This window comes from Capsicum annuum, chromosome 1 (assembly GCF_002878395.1).
Source record: "Capsicum annuum cultivar UCD-10X-F1 chromosome 1, UCD10Xv1.1, whole genome shotgun sequence".
NCBI lineage: Eukaryota > Viridiplantae > Streptophyta > Magnoliopsida > Solanales > Solanaceae > Capsicum > Capsicum annuum.
The window spans coordinates 180,952,107-180,965,606 of NC_061111.1; the positions used below are offsets into that span (position 1 = coordinate 180,952,107).

Below are 13,500 nucleotides of genomic sequence, written 5' to 3' on the forward strand. Positions count from 1 at the left end.
TGTTGACAGTTCAAACACTTGGACACAAAATCAGCTACATCACATTCATGTTATTCCACCAATACAAGGTTTTCAGATCATGGTACATCTTAGTAGAGCCTGGGTGAACAACATACCTCGAAGTGTGCGCCTCATTAAGGATTTTTTTTTGTAGCCCATCAACATTCGGAACGCACAACCTACCCTGAAATCTTAGAATACCATCACCATAAACTTCAAATGACTTAACCTTTTGTTGACCCACATCTTTCTTGATTTGCATCAAGACGGGATCTTCAACCTGCTTCTCCTTAACTTCAGCACAAAGGGATGACTTAGCTAACTCATGAACAATCACCCCTCCATCTTCAAAATCTAGGAGTCGCACTCCCAGATTTACAAGGCGGTAAATGTCCTTCACCATCTCTTTCTTTCCTTCTTCTACATGAGAAAGGCTGCCCATAGACAACCTGCTGAGGGAATCAGCTACAACATTTTCCTTTCCCGGATGGTAATGCAGACTCATGTCATAGTCTTTCAAAAGCTCCATCCAACGCCCCTGCTTGAGGTTCAATTCTTTCTCTGAGAAAACATACTGCAAACTCTTATGGTCAGTATAAATATCAACATGCACTCCATAGAGATAGTGCCTCCAGATTCTAAGTGCAAACACCATGGCTGGTAACTCTAAGTCATGAGTGGGGTAATTGTGCTCATGCACCTTTAACTGCCTAGATGCATAAGCTATCGCCTTACCACGCTGCATCAATACACAGCCAAGTCCCATACGGGACGCATCACAATAAACCACAAAATCATCTACGCCCTCGGGGAGGGTCAAAATAGGAGCAGTAGTCAGCTTGTCCTTCAACTTCTCAAAACTGTTTTCACATAAGTCCGACCACACAAACTTTATCTTTTTCTGAGTCAGTTTAGTAAGCGGAGCAGCTATGGAAGAAAAACTCTCTACGAACCTTCTGTAATGCCCCGCCAAACCTAAGAAGCTCCGAATACCGATTGGAGTCGTGGGTCTGGGCCATTTTCTCACTGATTCAACTTTCTGGAGGTCCACTCTTATCCCGTCACTGGACACAATATGCCCCAGGAAGGCAATAGCGTCTAACCAGAATTCACACTTAGAAAATTTGGCATACAGCTAATGATCCTTAAGGGTCTAAAGAATAATTCAGAGGTGATTGGCGTGATCCTCTTTACTCTTAGAATATATTAGAATATAATCAATAAATACAATGACGAACAAGTTAAGAAACTGACGAAACACTCTATTCATAAGATCCATAAAGGCTGCAGGGGCGTTATTCAACCCGAATGACATGACTAAAAATTTGTAGTGACCATATCAGGTTCGGAAGGTTGTCTTGGGTATGTCTGACTCCCTAACTTTCAACTGATGATAACCCGAACGAAAGTATATTTTTGAAAAACACTTGGCACCCTGAAGCTGGTAAAAAAGGTCTTTAATCCTAAGAAGTGGATATTTATTTTTAATCGTGACCTTATTCAACTGGCGGTAGTCTATGCATATTTGAAGTGACCCATCCTTCTTTCGCACGAAGATCACGGGTGCACCCCATGGGGAAATACTAGGACGAATAAAATCTTTGTCTAGGAGGTCTGCAAGCTGTTCCTTTAACTCCTTTAGTTCCGCAGGAGCCATTCTATATGGAGAAATAGAAATAGGACGAGTGTCTGGCAACACATTAATGCCAAAATCTATCTCCCTATCAGGGGGTATCCCTGGGAGATCTTCGGTAAAGACTTCTGGGAATTTATTCACTACAGGGATTGACTGCAGAGGAAGATTTTCAATTTTTGAATCTCTTACTCGGATGGTACATACAACCTTTGGAGATAAGCTTTCGGGCTCTAAGATAAGAGATAAAGTGACCTCTAGGTTCCAAAGAACTCCCTGCCCATACAAGTGGTGTCTTATTTGAAAAAGAAAAAGTGACCTTTTGGGTCCTGCAATCGAGTGTGGCATAGCACGAATGGTGCCAGTCCATCCCAAGGATGGCACCAAAATCTATCATATCAAGTTCTATAAGGTCTGGCACAGTTTCCCTACTATGAATAGACACGACATAATTTCTATACACCCTTCGTGTAACAATAGAATCACCTACAGGAGTAGAAACAGAGAAGGGTTCTACAATAACTTCGGGCTCAAACCCAAAACCAACAGCCACATAGGGGGTCACATAATATAAAGTAGACCCGGGATCAAGTAACTCATAAACATCATGGGAAAATATTTGTAACGTACCGGTAACAACATCTAGGGAAACTTTTGCCTCCTGGCGGTTGGTCAAAGCATATAACCGATTGCGACTGTTCCCGACAGCTGAAGGGGCATCCTTATGAGGAGGAGCCGTGAACGCGGCTTAGGGCTTAGTCCCCCCCCCCCCCCCCCCATTCCCCCCACCGGAGGGCCAGTCTTCTTGCAAATGTCCCACATTGCCATAAGTATAACAATTTTTCCCCTAAAAAAAACACTTCCCTGGGTGATTCCTCCCACAAATCACACCGTGGATAAGTAAGATACTGTTGGGACACACTCCCCTGTGACTGAGTATCTAGGGCTCTCAATCTATAATGAGTCTAGAAACTCTGAGATCGTCTGTCTGCTGGTGGTTCAGGCGCTGGCAGCAGACTGTGCATTACTCCATAACTTCTTCTTTTGATATCTATTTCCCCAGTTGTCGCTCTGTGGCTGGCTGTGATTCTGATCCGTGGTTCTGGCTCTCTTTGCTTGCCTGTCTTTCTCTCTTGTTTTTGAAATTTTCTTTTTCTTCTCTTCCATCTGCTGTATATGAACGGTCAGCCGAGCAAAGTCTAACTCTTTGTTCAACATAGTCCCCTGGCACTCAAGTACCAGGTTATCAGTAAGGCCGGATGTAAATTTTCTCATCCGGGTTCTCATATTAGTAGTCAACTCTGGTGCATAGTGGGCTAGTTTATTAAACTTCAAAGTGTACTCCTGGACACTCATACTGCCCTGCTTCAGATTTATAAACTCTTCCACCTTGGACTCCCTCAACTCCAGAGGAAAGAATCGATCAAGGAAAGCTTCCACAAATTCGCCCCAAACTGTGGGCTCAGCACTCTCACCTTTTGCATCCTCCCAGTCGGCATACAAGTGATTTGCAATATCCTTTAGCTGATAAGTTGCCAGTTCCACCCCTTCCACCTCATCCACATGAATTACCTTAAAGATCATTTCCATCTCATCCACGAACTCATGTGGATCCTCCTTCACCTTGGTGCCAGTGAACTTAGGTGGGTTTATCTTCATGAAATGTCTGACCCTAGTAGCCTCAGATGTAACAGATGCAGACCCAATATCTTTCGATCGTTAAGCCTGGTTAGCTACTAACTGTGTCAGCATATGAATAGACCGTCTGAATTCTGCGTTTGAAATATCTCCCTGAGTAGTTGGGGGACGGTTGACATTAGTCCGCGGAGCCCAAGGTGGACTGTTCAGGACTGGAGGGACTCCCAGAGTAGGGAAAAATTCTGGAGTGTGAGCCCTGTTACGGGTCCGCATCCCATAGGTGGGATGGACCTCATCTGCCTGAGTATTCTAATCGATGATACGACGTGGAGGCATAACTGTGTTTCTAAAATACAAGTGATCATTGATTAGGGGATAGTTCAGACTCTGAAGCACAAACTAAATCACAAAGAAGGGAAACATTTCCTAAATGCCTAGCAACCTTCTGCTTATAAGTATGGCATGCTACACACCTATAAACAGGACTCTACCCGACGCGATTTTGCAGACACCCTGGGACCATGAACCGTGCTTTGATACCAAGTTTGTCACGACCCAAACCAGGGACTGGCCATGATGAACATTTCAAACCATGGAGGCCCGAAACACCCCTATCTGTCTGGTAATCATGCACCTAATTCATATGATCAAAGTAATACAAAAGAAATACAATAATTCGGAAACACGGTCATAGATATGAAAAGAACCAATAGCGGGGAAATAAAGTTCCCCCGACATCAATCAACCTCTAAACATCTGTCTGCGAAAATCTCTTATGTGTATATTCAAAAAGACCAAAACTAACTCACTCTACTGGATAGCCAGCCTACTTGCATATCGCCATAACATCTTAGTAATTTTGAAGCATATATCGAGTGCCTCCTGTGTAGCTTGATCCCAAAATTACCCTTTTTCCTTGAAAAGATGGATTAGTTTCTCCACGCAAAAATGTGTCTTCTAACCCTTTGTACATATGAGATCTCAACCGTTTTTGATTAAATCAAATGTAATCCAATCAAGAAGATTCGATCATTATATATCCATCTATCAAGAACTGCTGAAATAGTCTTTTAGAAGAAAGAATTGTTGGAACTTCATCCTTCCTATCTTGAATTTTGTAAGCAAAATACTCTCGGATGCTAACACGTTTCCTTCCTTGAGTTGTTTCATCACCTCCATTATGATGAATGTCCTCTCTATATCCACCTTCACTATATGGAAAGAGTACAGGATACTGCAAGCTTAAATATGTTGCATTTAGTTCATTAATCCTTTGTAACTGTCTAGACCGACTTTCAAAGATGATATCTTTGTCACCTCTAGATGGTTCAAAATCTCCTACTACCAAAGCAGCTACTTCTGAAACTGTTGGCATGTTATATCATCTTCTATCAGTGCCTCTTTTTCCTATTAATTTGAGTCTACATTAGAGATCTTATCTTCTAGAAATCTATCTCTTACCATTCTGAATGTCTTAGCTAAAACATTATGGTAATCAAGCATTTCCTTTATATCATTAACGATTTCAGTATGCAGTTTGTTTATATCTTAATCACGACTTCAAAAAATTAGATTGATAAAATTAACAAATATTTCATTTTCATGTAAAATATTATCTACACATTATTAATCATGAAGGGTAAAACACTAACCTTACAACATGAATTCTATTATGCACTTTATTATTTGTATCATTAATGTATAATTGCGCAAACTTAGGGATGGATCCCTCAATAGGCAATTAACTTCAAATTTTATGATAATTCTATTCAGACAATCTGAATGTTCTTAGTCCTCAGGTTTGATTGACAGATGCATCAATCTTTCCTCCCATAGAAGTAAGTGAGAACATAGAATTATAGCTCCTAATATTATCTAGAAAGTGGTTCCTTTTAAAACCTGCATAAAGTATGAAATGGAGAATGAGGAATTATATATGTAAGGTTAATATTCTTCAATGATAAGATCAAAATAGATGTTTTCACTAACCAGATCCAAACAACAATTGCCTTAGAATTTGAGGAGGCTCAATTGACTTTGACAACTTAATCTTTCCATGATTATAACATAGGAAAAATATCAGTTGTTTAGACTTAACCTTCTTGTTAATTCTTTCTTCATACCAAAAATATGCCCTACAAGATTCACATTCATAGGTAGCATCTCCAATATCTCAGTATTCTATTAATGATCAAAATATATAGAGTTAGAGTCATATAAACTTACTTATTTTATGAATTATTACTTAATTACTTTTATGTATATAAAAATTAAATAGGGCATACCTTTATTACTAACATTCCCGCAAACTGCATCCTCTAAAAAATTAATAAAAAAATAAATTAGGTGAAAATCAAGATAAGTTTTAGCTATCAGTGTTAAACTGAAAATAATTGATAACCAACTTAGACACTAAGGACATACCTTCACAATCATCTCATCTTCTTGACCTTTATCATACAGAACACAATTTAAATTAGGTAGATGATCTTGACTTTGGGCACCTATGATAAATAATTGTTAGCAATTAATAAATTTAAGTTTTGAAATAAAAAAAGTTTTTTGGTGTTTATTGATACTTAAATTTAGTAAGAATTTTTTATTCAGAAAGATTTGAGGAACTCACAATAATAACTTGAATGATATTGTGGCATAGCATTATTAGATCACAAATTTTCACATTGCATCTTGATAATACTTGAATTAGTAGTTTCATTCACCAGATTGCCTTTACCCTTCCTCTGTCTTGAATTTTGGGAAAAATCACTTTAAAAAATTGCTATTTATAAAAGATAAAATATATTTTTAACAAACAGGTGCTAGAAAATGATAAAATATATATTGATGCATTTATAATCGATATGGTGAAAATGTGAGGAGATTTAAATTTTACCATCATCAGCTGAAACACAATTTAAATCAGGCAGTGTATCTTGCCTGAAATTTGTAATCTCATTAATTAATATGCCTTTTGCCTTCTTTTTCTTTGTGGACAAACAACTTTCAAAATCTGTCATTGGCGAATTAAGATTTTCAAATAAACATAAAATCTAAACATTCAAATAAATCTAAATAGTAATTTGATACAAACTTAAAATTTGTCTCCAAAAAAAAAATTAACCATTGTTCAAATCTCGTAGAGGAAGGGACTTTAAATAATATGTAAGAGGTTGTGATGAAAAAACCTTTCCAAGTCTCATCATTGGTACACTGATTGATGGTGTACAATTTTGATATGATGAAACTGGCACTGCAACTTGTCCCTTTATTTTATCTCCATCAGCTATATGAATTTCAGACATTCTACTACCACTACTCAATCCTGAGTTATTGAAATTCTTTTGCAATGTTTTTAGACATACAGTTCTATCAATTGACATATTTGCGCTTGACACAATCTTTTGTTTTCTCCGTTCATTGACATCATCGCTTAAAAAATACCTCTTATTTCTCAACTGAGGTACTGTTTTGGATATGTTCAATTAAGGTAAGAATATTATACAGGCAGAGTGATACAAAAAGACATAACAATATCATATATATTGAAATTGATCATTTGTTATATCACATACAGGCCAAGGAACTCTTTCCTGTGGTTGAATAACATTTACTTCATCATATGTTGGGTCAATATTCTCTGCAGAGAAAATGACACAGTTTTAAAAATAAGATAGACAAAGAGGGAACAATTTAAAATTTTAATTTAATATGATTATAATCACTGCTTATAATACTTATTTCATTCGATGAGCATTTAGCCCGTTTTTTATTTCATAGGATTTTCTATTTAGCCTCGCTAATTTTTTTCCTTGATTTTTTATTTGTGTGCCTTCCTGAAATTTCTTATGAGTATTTACCAATCAGTTGGATGAGTGAAGAGAGATAAAATGGCCGAAGGAGTTAGAGAGCAGCTGCTTTTTTTTTGTTATACATGTACAACAAATATTATGTTTTTTAGTTTTATTCAAGAATAATTTTATTTCATCTTGAGTGTTTTGGCATTTTTATTATTTTTATTATTCTTATTTTTTTAATTTTTTTACTGGCAAAGTCCTTAATTTTTTTGTGTGCCCTGTTTTTCTTGATCTAATAATTTCTTTTTGATTTTTTTTAACTTTGTTCTTTTGTCGTATTTTGTAATTAATATGTAAGTGCATTACTCAGTGTTTTATATTGTCTTTTTCGGTATAATATTCGTACGATCAGTAACAAGAATTCAAGGGAGCGGTTGGTACGCCAGAGACAGAACATTGTATGAGTTCACATCAATTGCTGACTACCCGACCTATTTCGGTGACATAGTATTTTTAAGGAGAATTCTTCTTTGTAATTGAACCTCAAGTATTGTTTGGTAGTTGATTTGGAAGTGAATTATGCATGCCAAGTATGAGGATTACTTTGGAATATAGATATTTAGGTTATCCAGGTTGGTGGCTATTACTATCTCAGGCTTTGAGGCTTTGAATCTATATATATAGACAAATATGGACGTTGATTTACTTACTCCACATTAGTTTTTGATGTAGAAATGAGTTCTCTTTTTCTATTGTTTGTGTTCTGGTACCGAATACTAATTTGATTCTTTGTCATAGGCACATCCTGAAGTTATACTTGCTAATGGAATAGCTACAAAAGAGATATATGAACATGACCTTGCTTACCTAAAGAAAAAGGTAGCCTATTCCCAACATTACATTTTTCGTACGATGAATGTAATGTTCGTTGTATTAATTTCTTTTTGTTTCATTTATGAGATTGTGATACTCATGTTAACTTGTATTCTACAGGTTGTTGCTGGAGCCGATCTTGTTATGACTTAGCTCTTCTATGATATTGATATTTTCCTTAAATTTGTCAATGATTGCCGCCAAATTAAAATTAATTGTCCCATTGTTTTAGGTATTATTGATATGAGTCAAATGACCATTATAACTTTTGAAGACATCATTCGAGGCCAACACACGAAGGATCTGGTTATGATCACATTGAGGGGAAGAGAGCATACATGGAGAGGCCATTTTGATCATTCCATAAGGCAAAGTCGTGTGTGGAAGGTGGCTTAGGGGTTCCTTGAAGAGCCTCGATATCAGTATTGTATATAGACTGTATCAGTATTGTATATGGACTACGTAAACCAGAATAACCCAAATTAGGAAATGGCTATAAAGCGAAAATAGTATATCCGACTTGCCACTTTTTGAAAGTTTTCAAACTTGGACTATTTGTTTTAAAAAATGCTATAGAGTGTCCTTTTTTCTAATAATATACCTTTATTACAAACACAAAACTTTGGTCTATTTATGAAATGAGTTATTACCAACATGGATTGTGGTGCAGCGGATGGGGCTGCTCCACCCTTAATCAGAAGTCGAGAGTTCGACCCTGGGCATGGAGAAAACTCTGTTGGGAGTGCTTTTCCCCAAATGGGGCTCTACCCGATGTGAATCCGGATTAGTCGGATTCCAATGCGGGTACCAGAGATCAGATGGGAAACCAAAAAAAAAAAGAAAATGAGTTATTAATAAAAATGTTATTCACTTTTCTAAGAATTATTTCGTCCATTTTTACCTCATTTAACTTTTTATCGTGTATATATTATAATATTATCTTGTTTAATTATTTAGTCAATTGTAATTGAATAAAAAAGTATATTATATATTGTTGTCTGCATCATGAACCTCTTATCGATTGTCAACATACTTATTCGCACCAAACATATTCAAGTAGTGTAATACATAGATGTAGAACATTTTGTGCGATTTATTAATAAGAAATGAGTATCAATAAATATTATTCGCTTTTTTTTTTTAGAAATTTTTCATCCATATTTGTCTCATTTAACATAATATTAAATATTATTTCGTCTCGGTTAGTTTGTTATACCTACCGTTCTTTAGACGAAAAGAAAAATTAGAAACGAACATCTATATATTGTTGTCAGCAACATAAACTTCTGATCAATCATCAATATACTAATTCACATTAAACATTCGAGTAGTGGAATAAAAGTGTTGATTTTTTTCTAAAAGATATTTTTATCAGTTTTTTGTTTTATTTGACTTATGCGTTAGTAATGGATGTGTTGACGCGGCGTATTCAAGGGGAGGTGCCGTGGTGTATGCTCTTTGCAGACGATGTAGTTCTGATAGATGAGACTCGAGGGGGTGTAAATGACAAATTAGAGATGTGGAGGCAAACTCTTGAGTCTAAAGGGTTCAGGGTGAGCAGAAGCAAGACAGAGTATGTGGAATGTAAGTTTAATGACGTGAGGCGGGAGAACGAGGTAGTAGTGAAGCTGGAAGCACAGGAGGTATGTAAGAGGGATAAGTTCAAGTATCTCGGGTCCGTGATCCAGAGTAACGGTGAGATTGACGAGGATGTCTCGCACCGTATTGGGGCGGGATGGATGAAGTGGAAACTCGTGTCGGGGGTGCTGTGTGATAAGAAGGTGCCGCCCAAGCTTAAAGGCAAATTCTATATGGTGGTAGTCCGTCCGGCCTTGCTGTATGGAGCGGAGTGTTGGCCAGTTAAGAACTCCCACATCCAAAAAATGAAGGTGGCAGAAATGCGGATGTTGCGCTGGATGTGTGGACTGACTCGAGGGGTTAGAGTTCGGAATGAGACTATCCGGGAGAAGGTTGGTGTGACTTCAGTGGAGTGTAAGATGCGGGAAGCACGATTGAGATGGTTCGGACACGTGAAGAGGAGGGGCATGGATGCCCCGGTCCGTAGGTGTGAGAGGCTAGCGTTGGATGGTTTTAGGCGGGGTAGGGGTAGGCCGAAGAAGTACTGGGGTGAGGTGATTAGGCGGGACATGGAACAGTTACAGCTCACCGAGGACATGACCCTAGATAGGAAGGTTTGGAAGACGCGAATTACGGCAGAAGAGTAGGGCCAGATTGGGTCGCTAGTGTAGGGAATTACTTGGTGGGGTTTTTTTATTTTTTATTCCCGTTATGATTCCGTATTCAGTGTTCCATGCTTATTACGAATCTGTGTGCTTTCCTCTGCTTTCCTCTGTTTTATATTCCTTATGGGTGCCGTATTTATGTTATGTCATCTGCTTCTGTGCTTTACTATGTGTTTGTGTGATATCTTGTGCCTTGAGCCGGGGGTCTTTCGGAAACAGCCTTTCTACTTCATCAGAGGTAGAGGTATGGACTGCGTACATCTTACCCCCCCAGACCCCACTAAGTGGGAATACACTGGGTTTGTTGTTGTTGTTGTTGTTGTTGACTTAAGCGAATATTCTATGTATATTGTCTCGTTATTTTATTTTTGTCTCTCGTAGTTTTTTTAGTTTTTCATTTGATGTTCGATTTTATTTTGGATTTTGATTACTTTGGATTCCTTCTAGAAAAACCTACATTAAAGAATAAAGCATTGAACATTGATATGAAGATTTAAATTATTCAATTGAAAGTTTTAAAATATTTTTGATAAAAAATTCTAGTTTTCTTTCCTTAAAAAAAAAAATACAAAATTTGTATATTTTGTTGAAGTGAAAATAAAATATGTAGGTTTTTGACCATGAAAATCAAACGTATTTACTTTATTTGAAATTTTTCAAGTTGATAATAGAGTTGGAGTTGTGTTTGACTATAGTATTGAAATTATATATAATGTTTGTTTAACTCGAAAGTTAAGGTCTGTGTGCGAATCTGGACATTCAAGTGCAAGACACTTAACTTACAAGCATAACATTCTTTGGCTCCCATTATATTGCTTTTAGTAACTTCTGAGACAGTACTATATATTTTATACTCTGGTTATCTATGACCTACTTGGATGCACTTTAATATAAAAGTTAAGCCCAATAAACTAAACAAAGGCTGTGATGTTGTAATACAGGTGATCTTTGTTTGAGCTTTATGTATTATATGTATGTAGTTGCATGCTTGGCAAGTTTTTAGGTCATAAAATACAAAATCAAATATTTGGGTTCTTAACCAGAATTCATCATTAATTTAGTAACCAAAATGCTATATCCCAAGATATAACAATAGTCCAATTCTTCTAAATGTCCTCACATCAAATTCTCTAAAGTACTTGCTATAACTTTTTTTAAAAGAAGGAAACAAGCCAAATTTTACTCTATGATAATAAACCATATAACACAATATGGAGAGTAACATCTTGATTATTATAAAAAAGTTGCCACTTGCCGAATATTATTTTTAACAATTTTGCACTATAAATAGACTCTTCCACTTTGTCTCAAAATACACCATAAACATTTGAGATCAAAAGGATAAAATCAATTTGTTTTAATAAGAATGGCTAAGTTTTTAAACTCTGTTATTTGTTTCTTCCTCATTCTCTCAGGTTTGCCCATTCTTCATTTTGTTTTTAAAAAATTATCTTTATTTAATGTATTGTTTGTGAGAAAAGAAAAGTTTAAATTAGAGATAATACATCAAAATCTCCGAACTTGTCCCGACAACTTACTTTAGCACTTAAACTTATCTTTCATTTATTTATCCCCTTAATATCTTTAAAGCGAATTAATTTAAACCCTAATAATGACGTGGCATTTTTAAAAAGAAAAAAAATGCATGATTTAATTTTTGTAAAAAAATAATCACACTTTTATATAATATATATATCCAAATCACACCCTTTCTTCTCCTATATATTCAAATTACACTCTTTCTTATCCTATATATCCAAATCACAACCTTTCTTCTCCAATGCCACCCACCCTTCACCCCGCACCCCTTTTTTAATTCTTACCCACCTCATCCAATCCCCTTTCTCCTTCTTCACGCCCACCATCTCCATTATTCCAGTTAGCTACTCAAAAATGGATTTAGATATTTCTTCTTTCATTAACCATGAAAAAGAAAATCCAAAAAAAAACTAAAAGAAAAAGAGTTAATTAACCCCTTTGTGTTAATAGAATGAACATATTGTAAGGAGAAAAATGAAATTAAAGATGATAGTAGTTTTACAGAAGGGGAATTAGTAATTGAACCAAGATGCTCCAACTGTTTATTGAGCAATGCTTTTTTTTTTTTTTTTTGCTTTTTGGATTCCATGATGTAAATTTTTTCTTCTTTCTTTCCTTTTCAGTTTGTGGATTTGATTTTTTTTTTTTCCTTTTTTTTCCTTCTTCACACTATATAGCTGGGGTTTATTAATGACTTTTTAAAGAAAGGTGCGGGCTTCTTCACACTATAATGGATTCTGGGGTGGGGTGCGGGCTACCAGGAACGGGGGTAGGGGTGGAAGAAGAAAGGGGTTGGTGGGGCTTGAAGAAGAAAGGGATAGGAGTAGGGGCGGGGGGGAGGGGGGAGGATTTTTTCTTTTTAATATTGTATAATAAATAAATTAGTGGGTTCACTTTTTTAAAAATAAATTTTGACGTGGCGCTGATGTGGCATAAGTGTAATACACTCTCCGTAGTGAGACTAGTGTTGTATTTTTAAGGTGGTATATAATCACTTCAAAAAGATTTAGGAGGGTAAATAATTATCCGTAAAGTTTAAGTGCTAAAGTAAGTTGTCAGGATAAGTTCGGGAGAGTTTTGATGTATTATTTCTTTAAATTATAAACATCATAAGTCTAAAAGATTTTTTTGCATAAACAAGTCATCTTTATATGTAGTATTCAAAGATGGAGTTAGAATTTTTAAATTTAAGAGTTCTAAAGCACAACTATTTTTCATATTAGGTTTTGAACAAATTATTTATACATATCAAATAAATTTTTAAATACATATAACAGTTTTTTCAAAATAAATATAAAGTGGTGATTGATACAATGACCATGGTCTCTATATTGCCAACTCCGTCCTTAGCTATAACAACTAATTTGTTTTATTTTGAAGATTATAGATTCTCATTTTAAGGAGGCCTACCTGAGTAGATATCATTCAAATCACCTGAGTAGATATCCTTCGAATCACCTGACAGTGTAAAAATAATTTGTACTACTAATGTTGATAATGTCTTATTTGTTAAATTTTGTCGTAGTTTTGACAATTTAAAAATTACACAAATACACAACTTATGTTTTCAATATTACAAAAAATTCCAACTCCCTAAATATATTACAAAAATCCCAACATATACACAAAATGCTATGTATATGTCGGTTATGTTATGTATATTAATAGGGGGAGAGTAAAGTAATTAAAAAAACAGTGGTGGTGCAGCGGAAAGGGGCTGCCCCAACCTACCCAAAGGTCGAGGGTTCGACCCTGGGTATAGATAAACACTCTGTTGGGA

At 35.9% G+C, this 13,500-nt stretch overlaps 1 protein-coding gene across 4 annotated transcripts in view; it reads left to right on the forward strand.

Moving 5' to 3' along the window:
* The window catches only part of LOC107852316, a 21,718-nt gene extending 13,235 nt beyond the window's left edge, over positions 1–8,483 (forward strand). For all 4 annotated transcript variants that reach the window (XR_007052904.1, XR_001669397.2, XR_001669396.2 and 1 more), the window contains 2 exons: positions 7,864–7,944; positions 8,059–8,483. The gene's annotated coding sequence lies outside the window, so the exon portion shown is untranslated. The remainder of the gene's footprint in view (positions 1–7,863; positions 7,945–8,058) is intronic.
* The last annotated feature ends 5,017 nt before the right edge of the window (positions 8,484–13,500 follow it).